The sequence below is a fragment of the Anolis carolinensis genome, chromosome 6 (assembly GCF_035594765.1).
Source record: "Anolis carolinensis isolate JA03-04 chromosome 6, rAnoCar3.1.pri, whole genome shotgun sequence".
Classification (NCBI taxonomy): Eukaryota; Metazoa; Chordata; class Lepidosauria; order Squamata; family Dactyloidae; genus Anolis; species Anolis carolinensis.
The window spans coordinates 35,004,314-35,015,404 of record NC_085846.1 but is presented as its reverse complement, the minus strand read 5'-3'; positions in this window follow the sequence as shown (position 1 = coordinate 35,015,404).

Here is an 11,091-nt window from a genome sequence, read left to right as displayed (position 1 = left end):
CAATACTCAGGGGGGACAAAGCGAGTCTTTTTATAGGCAAGCCTACGAGTGCAAATGCCACAGATTCCTTTTAAGCTCTGGATTTACTTGCCGACACTTTCCCGGTGGAATAGTGGACTGCGAGGCTTTTGATCGGCAGATGCTCTTGGTATGTTTAAAACTGGCTGATCCAGCCCTGTGGCTTTACTTGCCTTTCCCTTCACTTTATTACCATTCTTGCTTTTTGCAATCTGCTTTTTTTTCATCAACAAATCAGAGCTGGCTCTGTCATTGGGCAGGATGAAATTTGGGGTGTTATAAGAAGGGCAATGGCTTGATGATTAACTACTAGACAAAACTAATTTTTTGATGTCTCAGTCTTTATCGTAATGCAACACAAAGTGTTAGGTAGCCTGCAAGAGTCATGACAGCAGAATTTTGGAGATAGTTTTCTCTTCCCTTTTCAAAGCCTCAGAAATATTAGCAGTCGTTCTTTAGCACTTTTATGCTTTTCCAACATTTATTTCTTGACTTGGCCTGCATTTACTCTGTACAATTAATGCAGTTCGGTACCATTTTATCTGTCATGACTCAGTGTTATGGAATCCTTGGAGTTTGGTTAAGCACTGGCATCCTTTGGCAGAAAAGGATATAAGCTTTGCAAATCTACAACTCCCATGATTCCACTGCATTGGGACATGGCAGTTAAAGTGGTGTCGAATTGCATTCATTCTATAGTGAAGATGCACCTTCAGGTAGCAGTATCTCAGAGTCCTTTCCTAATAATAATAATAACCTTATTCTTGTATCCCGCCCCATCTCCCGGAAGGGACTTGGCGCGGTTCACATGGGGACCAAGTCCAGTAATACACAATAAAATACATTAACATTGGTACATTTGACTTATAAACATATAAAATCATGAAAACATCCAATAAAATCAAATAAAAACAACTCAGTGATGATAGCCAGGCACTATCTAGAATTATAGCAAATAAACAAAGTTAAGGCAGTCCTCCATTTTGCTTTAAGGAAGCTCTTTAGTTGGAATTTTGACATGAGATTGATGACTGATATTTGACTGACAACCAAAGCACCTTGTCACATTTTGAGACATCTGCCATTATGTTCTAATAAGTTACCCAGGACCCCCTTTTCCTGGGTGGTGGTGTTTCAGCTCACTAGAAGTGACACAATGCCACTTCTGGGTGTTGTTTTCATAGATATTTGTTTCTTGGGCTGTGATGGGAACTTTTGAGATGAGTGTTGAGTAGACCAAACTGTTACATTTGTGGGTTATATGGGGAGATCTGGGTCAGTTTTTGGTGAAAAATCACCCTTACATTTTAGGGGGGCATCTGGGTGTTTTAGTGGTTTCTGAGATCAAATGTGGGTTGCATGCATCCCATTGGCTGGCTTTGCCCATCCCTGTACTATATTGTTTTTCTGAGATTGTGCAACTAATAGCAAATCCACAAATCTGCTTGCTGCTTCCAAAGTCCCAGTGAATAAAGTGGCATATTGAAAACACATACCAGTTAGTAAAGTGAAATTGCTTGTGCAACAGTTATGTGTGTGAGCCTTCAAGTCATTTGTCAAATTATGGCGATCCCATTAATTTCATAGGACTTTCTTGGATAAGGAACCCTCAGAGGCTGTGTTTCCAGTTCTCTCCTCTGAAATGTAGCCTTTGACACCTGGTATTCATTGGCGACAGAGGCGGTTCAACCACCAGGCCAACTAGGCAGTTGCCTATGGCACCATCTTGTTGGGGGTGCCATCGAGGCAACCCCTGTCTCCTGCGGCCTGCCTCAGCAAGGTATTGAACTGCTTTTTCTGTTGATTTGTTGTAAAACATGATGTTTTAGTGCTTAATTTGTAAAATTTTGATGTAATTTGATGTTTAATAGGCTTTTTCTTAATCCCTCCTTATTATTAAACGTTTTCGCTTATCCAACGCTTGTATTTTTCAGTGATTAGTTTTTTTTGGGGGGGGGGGGCAAAATTCTGTTCGCCTACACTTGAAAAATACCTAGGGGTGGCTCTGATTGGCGATCTCCTATTGAAGAGCTAAACAGGGCTGACACGGCTTAGCATTCAAGACCAGATAGGATCTGGTGCATTTAATGTGTTTGGGTCTGCCAATTGCACACCCTCTGATATTTCACAGAGGAAAAACAGAAGTAACATAAGAGTGTGATCAAGATGGGAAAAGTCATTAATAAGGAAGAACACACATGCTAGAAGTTGCAACAGTTTACTTTTGCCTGAACTTACAGGGAAGAGGAAGATTCTGTTTTTTCTCTATCCTCTGTAACCACAGAGTTAGTGGAGTTAACTGGGATGTTTTAAAAGCAGTGGAAAAAAATGAAGATGGGTCTAACGACTTCATCAGATGGGGTACTTTTTGGTGGCATGCACTGGTTCATCTTTACTTTTGCAATGGAGTCCGTTGGCTTCCATCTCATAATGTAGAGCTACTTCCGGTGGGGCTCCATCGCAAAAGTAAACTGGCACATGCTGCCACAGTGGCAACACAGGAGGCTTCCAGTCTTGTATTGAATCATCAAGGGGAAACCGGGTGACACTTCTTTAGATTAGTCTGGAAGCTTCTTGAAAATGAATTCTAGAAAAGCTCAACACAGCACAACTCTTCCTATGATAAATGAGGTAGCAAATTTCTCTGCAAAATCAAGTTAGTAGCTTAGGGCTTATCTACATTGTTTTCCTTGTGGGATGCGGCAATGGGTAAGTCGAGTGATGCAGGGCATGGGGAGTCGGGTTCCCCATGTCCCCCAATGGACACCACCAGATTCGCCACAATGTGTGGTGATTCCAGTGGCCCATATAATGAAGTCATCTTCAAGGGTATCCCATATTGATTGTGTTACAACAGTTAATCCATGCCAGGATCAAACAAATGTATGACAATACAAGTCACATACCAGCTGCATTTGATAACGGACACCTGGATGCTATGGTCCTATCTATAAGTGGTGCAAACCACCAAGTAGGAAGAAGTTAATGCAGTTTTGCCTCATGTTAGGAGAAGTAAGGGAATGCTGGTTAAGGGCATTTCTATTTTGGACTTGTTATTTATTCGTTTAGTCGCTTCCGACTCTTCGTGACCTCATGGACCAGCCCATGCCAGAGCTCTCTATTGGCTGGTCGCCACCTTCAAGGTCAAGATTCTTCAAGGTCAAGCCAGTCACTTTAAGGATCCCATCCATCCATATCACCCACCACTCTTCCTTTTTCCTTCCATTTCCCCCCACATCATCATCTTCTCCAAGCTTTCCTGTCTTGTGGCCAAAGTACTTCATCTTTGCCTTTAATATCCTTCCCTCCAGCAAGCAATCGGGCATTATTTCCTGGACTATGGACTGGTTTGATCTTCTTGTGGTCCAAAGCACTCTCCAAATTTTCCTCCAGCACCAAAGTTCAAAAGCGTCAATCTTCCTTCGCTCAGCCTTCTTTATGGTCCAGCTCTCACATTCATAGGTTACAACTGGGAACTTGGACTAGCTCCTCATTAAATAGCCTATGTAGATAGATCCTAAGCTGCTAACTTGATCTGGCAGGGAAAATTGCTACTCCATTTATCATAGGAAGAGCTGTGCTGTGTTAAGCTTTCCCTGAATTCATTTTCAAGAAACTTGTAGACTAATCTGAAGAAGCAAATGTTCTTGAGGTATAACTGCTTGTGTTTTACTGCTTTTTTTTTAACTTCATACTCACTTTTTGTGGTGATTTCTTTAAACTGAGATATAGTCTTCTGATGTGGTTTGATGTTTTAAAGGGCTCGATTTGATTTTTTAAAGTACTGAAAATGTTATTTCACTGAAACACTAGCAGAGTTTCTCAACTGTGCTCCTCCAAATGTTATGGACTTCAGCTCCTACAATTACTAACAGCTGGTAAACTGGCTGGGATTTCTGGGAGCTGAAGTCCAAAGCATCTGGAAGAGCACAGTTTGAGAAAGACTGCACTATAGCACTTAAAAAGAGAAAGAGAATGATACTCTTTGTCCAACATAACCCCAATATATCCTGGCATTAGATACAAACGTACTTGTAGAAAGGAATTAATTTTGTATTTGGTGCTGGAATCTGTCAGACAATTGTCTAGGACCACAGAAATGTTGTTTGTTTGTGGTTGTTTTTAAAAGATGAGAACTAAACTACAAAGACCTCAACCTCCAAGTGCATTTGTTTATCTAGAGTAGCCTTCAGTATATGTAATTTAATCCACTTGACTGTGGCCTCCAGGTACTGGTTTAGAACTAATTTATTTAATTGAACAACAAATTGCTCTCCTAATTGTTTTATTAAAGAAATACAGAGCTGCATATTTTCAGCATAGAACTGATACTCACTCGTATCAAATTCTCAAAACTATCCCTGCTAGATATGAAGCAACATCTACAATAAGACCAAGTTCTAAAAAATATCACACACCAATGCTTAGCGTTTCCTGGAAGCAAGGGACACAAACATTTGTACAGATATTCCCAGAAGCCAAAAAGAATCCATGGCATTTTGAAGATCCATAACTCCCTTTTGTCTGCCAAAATTGAAAATACAACTATAGTAGATGAAGGAAAGCATTGACTGGCATAGGCTTCACATAGGAAGTCATAGTTAAGGTTCAGAACTTGAAAAAGGTAACAGTTGGATTGTGTGTACCTTCACATCACATATCAACTTATGACGTTTCCATGAATTTCATAGGGTTTTCTTATGCAAGGGATACTCAGAATAGGCTTTGCAAGTTCCTTCCTCTGAAATATAGGCTACAGCACCTGGTATTGGTTTGCAGTCTCCCATTCAAGTACTAACCAAAGCTGACCCTGCTTAGCTTCTGGTGCCTTTAGTGCAATGGTTCCCAACCTTTGGGCCTCCAGGTGTTTTGGACTTCAACTCCCAGAAATCCCAGCCAGCTTTCCAGCTGTTAGGAACTGAGAGCTGAAGTCCAAAACACCTGGAAGCCCAAAGGTTAGGAACCTCTGTGATTAGTACTCCTAATATATTGCACAATTATAAAGTTATTCCTCTCCTTCAAGTTTGAAGATTGAAGGGCCATTAGGTCGCCCTTGGCCACCGGCTACACTTTTATTTTGTGATGTTGTGTTTTATAATTTTCATGTATTAATTTGTTGTGATTAATATGTTTTTATACTGTTGTATTTTATTGTATACTGCTGGGCATTTTGTGGCATTTTCTATGTAGGGATCAAAACAATTTAGTTGGCTTTCTATTAACACTTCTTCCCATCAACGAAGAGTACCATCTGCTGCTCTGCCTGAAACAACAAATTGTTTTCAGCCAATCCCTCAAGTTGTTCAGAGAAGTTGGCATTCATAAATTGATTCTATTTCAGCCTTGAAACAAGATGAAAAAAGAGAGTACAATCTGCTCAGTCTTCTTACATGATTCTTGTTTGAGTAGAGTTGTCCACCCAGGCTTTCCTCAGTACCTGATAAAATTACTTTTTGAAACACTAAAGCCATGTTTGTTGAGGGATTCTGGGAGCTATGAGGTGGAAGTCAGATGAACCAAGTCAAGACCAAAGCATAAACCAGTTATTGGGAGGCAAAAATATAGGCCCACTCCAGCATGCCTGGATTCTGCATCATTTCTAAGTTCGTGCCCATCAACATTTCACTGATGAAAATTAAACACATAGTCAATCAACATCAGAATGTGGTCAAGATGAAAACAGTTTTTAAAGAGGAAGAACAGAAACTTGGAGAGGGTGTATCATTTTGTTTTGCTGAAATCTACAAGGAAGGGCAAGATTAAGTTGAGTGCAAACTTCTTCTATTTTCATTGTTACAAATTGAACATAATTAAAGCATAGTGATTAATCACAAAAACACTGTGTTTGGGGGAGTATGGACAATGTATGATGGGATTTGCAGTACCTTCAACCGATTCAGCTCTGAATTCCACAGACCACTGATACCACCACAAATGACAGACCTGGACCAAACTTGGCACACAGAACCCCTATGACCAACAGAACATACTGGAGGGATTTGGGAGGAATTGACAGTGATTTAGGGGAGATGTAGTTCACCTACATCCAGAGAGCACTGTGAACCCAAACGATGATGGAGCTGGACTAAATTTGTTACAAATACCCAATACACCCAAATTTGAATATTGGTGGGATTGTGGAGGATTGATTTTGTCACTTGGGAGTTGTAATTACTGGGATTTATAGTTCACCTACAATCAAAGAGCATTCTGAACTCCACCAATAATAGAATTGGACCACACTTCCCACACAGAACTCCCATGATCAACAGAAAATATTGGAAGGGTTTGGTGGGCATTGACCTTGAGTTTTGGAGTTGTAGTTCACCTACAACCAGAGAGCACTGTGGATTTGTACAATGATAAATCTGGACCTAACTTGGCATAAATACTCAATATGCCCAAATTTAAAGGAGGGCTTTTGGTGGGAGGATTCGCGGTCTCTTTCCAAAAAGGAAGAGGATGGGTGGAGAGATCTTCAGCCTTCTCTGCCAAAGGGGTTACTAAGACCATCATAACTATGTGTTTTCTGATGGTCTTTGGTGACGCCTCTGAAACCCCTCGTGACACCCACCCAGGGGTCTCGCCCCCCAGGTTGAGAAACGCTGCATTAAAGCATTAAAGGAATTTAATTTAATTTAAACATTAACTGTTTATTTTTTAAAAATGTAAATAAATTACAACTTTGAATGAAAAAATGACCAGTTATTTATAAGTTCTGCCTTCCAATCTCTTTTCCGTTTTTGTCACTGTGGCAACGGTGGATCTGAAAACTCTGGGCCAAGAACAATGTTGAACTGGCAACACTACTGAATGGGAAGAGCCTCAAGGATGGACCATCATCAGCTTAGAGTCCAACTAGTTCAACATTTTTATTAAGAATCCTAACCTTTAGTAGTCAAATGGTAGAATGTCTATCGGAAAATGGTGCATGGCCTGCCCAATCCTATGATATAGGATGGGATCCCCCTGACAATATTGTCCATTATTTCTTTCACACAACACGGATATATCATTTTGATGCCACTTTAATTGTCATGGAATCTTCATATGAAATCCTGGGATCTGTGGTTTCATAAGATCTAGAATTTCGAGTTAGAACTTTCGAGTGTGTTTACTAAATTACAAATTCCAGGGTTCTGTGGGATGCTGCCTGATCAAAATGGAAATAAAGTATGTAGTGTGAAAGAGGCCTGTATCCAAACCAAAAAACAAATGTGTGAACCTGCCTTCTCCATAGTTTTTAAAAATATATTTTTATTAAAAAAATTCCAAGAAGATAAAATAAAATAAAAGGAGTAATTGGGAAAAAGGAGAAAAAAGGAAAAAAAAAAACAAAGAATAAAATAAACTGGGAAGTGTAAAAGTGTTGATTGCCTTCTCCATAGATGATCCATCTGATGGGAAACCTGTGAAAATTTCAATATGAATAGTTTAGAAGCAAGATTTGAGACTTCCTGTCTGGCTGGAAAAATCACAGGGAGTTAAACAATTAGAGGACTTAATGTCATTTTTAATAAGATGTTAAAGTATAGGGTAGAGCTGCAATGTGGGTTGGACTGCAGCTCCCAGAATTTCCTCAATTGCTATCTGAGGATTTTAAAACTTCCAATTTAACAAAGTAATTTCCCCAAGCTCTGGAACAGGGTGGAGTTGACAGTTAGACTTTAATGAAGAAATAGACAGAATCTGTGCCCTAACATGTTCGTTTCTTTTTTCTTCTCCTGGGTCATAATCCCCAGTAAATGTAGACAACAGCTGGGCAAACTTCTCTGAATGGTTCTTGGCTTGTCCGGCGCTCAGCTGTGTCTGGCACCAGTCAACGGTTGGCTTAGTGGCACATTTTTCCTCCATTGTCCGTGATCAAAGGTATGGGCTCAAGGCAGGGGGCAGAGGGTGAGTTTATGATTTCCTGTGCCAACAAACATCACTCACTCAGGATTCCAGAGAACAGGAGTTCTAGCAGCTTCACAGGATGCTAGGAGGAGTGTAGCACAGTTAGTTGCCTTTTCTGGAAAGAATATAATAATTAATAACAAAAAGTAGGGAAACATAATTCAGTGGGTAAGCGACAAGGGTCTGAATTTCCACCCTTGAGGCTTCCCAGGATTCACCCAGAATCTTGCTCCTCTTGGAAAGCAAAACTAAAAGTGGCCAAAAGACTTTCTTTTAGTTAAAGGTGTGTATGTGGAGAGCTCTAACTTGTTTGAAAATTAGACTCAGGTTTCTGCCTTGTTATTTATTTATTTATTTATTTATTTATTTACAGCATTTATATTCCGCCCTTCTCACCCCGAAGGGGACTCAGGGCGGATCACATTACACATATAGGCAAACATTCAATGCCTTTTAACATAGAACAAAGACAAACAAACATAGGCTCCGAGCTCGGTCTTGAACTCATGACCAGAGCCGGCCCTAGGTATTTTTCAAGTGTAGGCGAACAGAATTTTGGCGCCCCCCCAAACCAATCACTGAAAAATAAAAGCGTTGGATAAGCGAAAATGTTGGATAATAAGGAAGTATAAAGGAAAAGCCTATAAAACATCAAATTACATTATGATTTTAAAAATTAAGCACCAAAACATCATGTTTTACAACAAATCAATAGAAAAAGCAGTTCAATACATGGTAATGTTATGTAGGAATTACTATATTTGCAAATTTAGCACTAAACATTGAACAGGGATATAGGGCAGTGTGGACTTAGATAACCCAGATAGCCCTCAGTATTTAAAAAAAAAAACCCTCTAAAATCAGGACAATAAATAAAGAACAACACTCTGAAAACAGAAGAAATCCAGACAGTAAACAATCAGGGACAGCTAACTCCTCCCAAAAAAAGATTCTCCCAGGCAAGAAGAAGCCAGGCCTTGAAGCCACAGGGCCATTAAATGCTAATCAAGGTGATTAATTGCAACATTCACACCTGCTTCAAAGAAAAGTTCTTTCTCCCACCCTGGACCTTCTACAGATATATAAACCTCACATACCTAGCTTCCAAGTTCCTACAGACCTCACAATGTCTGAAGGCCCCAAAGGTGGGCTTGCGTGGTGCGAAGGTGGGTCTGCGCTGGCCGGAAGGCCCAGCGCGGCCGCTGGAAGGCCCGAAAGAGAAGGAGGTGGAGAGTGGTGCCCTCCTCCCAGGACGATGGTGCCCCCGGGACGATGGCGCCACAGGCAAATGCCTATTTCGCCTTATGGTTGGACCGCCTCTGCTCATGACCTCCTGGTCAGAGTGATTCATTGCAGTGATTGATTGCAGCTGCTCTCCAGCCTGCGCCACAGCCCGAGCCCTACAATGATGAAGCTCTACAATTGTAATTAAAATATATGACTCGTCTCCTGCCCCCCAACCTGTCTTTGTTGCCTGGTAACGCCCTGACCAAAGTACATTGCCATCATGAAATATACTGCTTTGAAATTGGGTCCATCATTTTGAAACACTATGTATTTCTGAAATGCCAGAGATCAGGGTGATCAAAGATTAAGTCCACAGCAACTTTGCAGTCATGGAGTGCCTTGACATAAAGCAGCTGAAAAGACTCCTTAGGCTTTGCCACAGTTCCTTGTCCCAAGGCACACTAGTGACCTTATCAGAAAGGCCAGACGAAGCCTGAGAAAAGAGGGAGCAGCGGGGCAAATCTGTCACCCTGTATGCAGCTCACTCTCACAGTGCTTTCCCCATCACACGGGGAAAACATCGCTATCTGATGGGGTCTGTGACTGGGAGTATATTGAGGATGTTATTTTTCTGTGCCTCAGTGGCTTAGAAAGACTTTGATTGGGATAATGCCAGGCGGAGGCAGCCCCATGTAGAGCCCATTACAGTAATCCACCGGGATGTAAGTAAGGCATGTATGACCGTGACCAGGCCTCTCAAGGAACATATGCAGTTGGGGCACAAGCTTTAGTTGTGTAAAGATTCTCTTTGCCACTGCAGGCCTCCAGGTTCAGTGCTGAGTCCAGAAGGACCCCCAAACTGCGGACCTGTGTCTTCAGGGGGAGTGTGACCCCACCCAGCACAAGCTGAATTCCTATTCCCTGATTTACCTTCCGACTGATCCGGTGTATCTCTGTCTTGTCTGGATTAAGTTTCATTTTTTTTGCCCTCATCCAGGCCATTACTGAAGACAGGTACTGGTTTAGGATCAGAATAGCTTCCTTGGCTTTAAGCGGAAAAGAGTAGTAGAGTTGGGTGTAATCTCTGCATATAGGTGGCACCATACTCCAAAACTCTGGATGACCTCTCCCAGCAGTTTCATGTATAGGTTAAACAGCATGGGGAACAAAATGGAACCCTGAGGAATCGCAGGGGTTCAAACAGGAGTCCCCAGCACCACCTTCTGGGTACGGCCCTCCAGGAAGGATTGGCGGCACTGTAAGACAGTGCCTCCCAGTCCCATCCCAGCGAGACGACCCAGGAGGATATCATGATTGATGGTATTGAAAGCAGCTGACCGGTCCAGGAGAACCAACAGGGACACACTCCCCTTGTCTAGCTTTCTGCGGAGGTCATCCACCAAGGCGACCAAAGCTGTTTCTGTTCCATAGCCAGGCCTGAAACCCAATTAAAATGGATCTAGATAATCCATGTCATCTAGAAATCCCTGGAGTTAGGAGGCTGCCACACGCTCTAAAACCTTGCTCAGAAAGGGAAGGTTGGACACTGGCTGATAATAAACTTAACTTGCCATGCCTACATCCTATGGAATCCCAAGGTGTGTAGTTTGATAAAGTACTAGACCTAAACTGCAAATCTCAAGATCCCATAGGTAATCAACATGACATTTGATGTGGAATCATAGCACTATAATTACATACTATGAAAGGATTGTAAGCAGGTGGATTCCCCTTGAGTGATTAAAGACATCCTTCCAAGTTTATGTTTGTTTTTGTGGATTTCATTAAAGTTTTCTCTTTAGAAATTGCTAAGTCCTCCAGTGTGATCAACATCCAATAGAGATTGGTTCTAAAGTCATGATGGAGTACTCAATGTTTACATCTGATATCTTATGGAATTCTGGAATTTGTAGTTCAGTAAGGCATTAGAGATGCTTAAACGCTTTAGAA